This window comes from Physeter macrocephalus, chromosome 4, assembly GCF_002837175.3.
Source record: "Physeter macrocephalus isolate SW-GA chromosome 4, ASM283717v5, whole genome shotgun sequence".
NCBI classification, from domain to species: domain Eukaryota; kingdom Metazoa; phylum Chordata; class Mammalia; order Artiodactyla; family Physeteridae; genus Physeter; species Physeter macrocephalus.
The window spans coordinates 76,317,937-76,319,835 of record NC_041217.1 but is presented as its reverse complement, the minus strand read 5'-3'; positions in this window follow the sequence as shown (position 1 = coordinate 76,319,835).

Here is a 1,899-nt window from a genome sequence, read left to right as displayed (position 1 = left end):
CACATGCCGCGGAGCGGCTGGGCCCGTGAGCCATGGCCGCTGAGCCTGTGCGTCCAGAGCCTGTGCTCCGCAACGGGAGAGGCCACAACAGTGAGAGGCCCGCGTACCGCAAAAAAAAAAATAAATAAATCATGCCTAACATTTACTGAGCCCTGACTCTATGCCAGGCACTATATATACTAAGTAGTTTACATAGGTTGCTTCATGTAACCTACACAACAACCCTGGGAAGAGAGTATTATCATCACCATTTTATAATCAATAAGCAGATTTTCAAAGAGGTTAAAAAAACTTGCCAAACGTTATACAGCTAATAATTGTCAAAGCCAGATTACAAACCTATCTTTCTGATTTTAGAGGCTGCATTTAACCACTAAAATAGTCTGTCTCTGCTGTTTTAGTTATCTCTCTGTGCCCTGTGTCGCCTGACACGTCATAGTTGTTCAGTGTTTGTCAAAGACATTCATTTATTAAGGGCTGAGCATAGTGCCTGTCCCATGAGCCTAAGAAATTTGCTTGTCACCAAGTAAGTTTGGGGACCAGGACTTGGACACAAGCTGTCTGGCTCCAGAGTCTATGCTTTTAACCACACCCCTTGGCTGAAGGAATAATTGCAATCCTCTTTCTCTTTCTTTTCAAATCAGATAATGCTTGTAGTGAGACACAAAAGCATATCACTAAACTTTCGATGTTTTGTATCAAGAGTCAGCAGGACATTCTGTGGAGACATGGTGAAGCACGAAGGTGTAACAACATAGGAGAGGGAACAAGAGGTCAAGGCTAAGGCAGCAGCACAGGTGGCCAGATCACTGAGCTGCTTTTGCTGCTGGGACTTTTTATTAGGATTGTGACAAATTTATAAGTAAATATAAAGAAAATTAACAATTATCTCCATTTAGATTTTCTTTCATGTTTCTTAATAGTACTTTATAGTTTTTATCCTATAGGTCCTAACAGAAATCTTGTTAAACACAGAAAGAAAAACATCATATGATATCACTTATATGTGAGATCTAAAAAAAATAATGATACAAATGAAATTATTTACAAAACAGAAATAGACCCACAGACATAGAAAACAAACTTCCCCTTACCAAAGGGGAAAGCGGGGGAGGGATGAACACACTATATAAAACTGATAACCAACAAGGACCTACTGTATAGCACAGGGAACTATACTCAATATTTTGTAATAACCTATAAGGGAAAAGAATCTGAAAAAAAATAGATATATACATATATGTAAAAAAAAGATGAAAAAAAAAGAAAAAGCAGGATTCTTTTGAACTATTGTCCAGATACTATTTGTCCAAATACAGAGTCAAATATTCTGTATTTATTTATGTAAGACTATATTCAATGTCAGCAACACTCATCAGATATCTGGTGAGCAAACTTCTGAAGGGTGTAACTGAAATACCTTCGGAATTATTTTGATTCTGAAAATATTTATTGTACTAAAGAGTTTATTTTTAAACATCTTTATTGGAGTATAATTGCTTTACAATGGTGTGTTAGTTTCTGCTGTATAACAAAGTGAATCAGCTATACATATACATATATCCCCATATCTCCTCCCTCTTGCGTCTCCCTCCCACCCTCCCTCTATCCCACCGCTCCAGGTGGTCACAAAGCACTGAGCTGACTCCTGTGCTATGTAGCTGCTTCCCACTAGCTAGCTATTTTACATTTGGTAGTATATATTAGTCCATACCACTCTCTCATTTCGTTCCAGCTTACCCTTCCCCCTCCCTGTGTCCTCAGGTCCACTCTCTACATCTGCATCTTTATTCCAGTCCTGCCCCTAGGTTCATTAGAACCTTTTTTTTTTTTTTTTTAGATTCCATATATATGTGTTAGCATATGGTATTTGTTTTTCTCTTTCTGACTTACTTCACT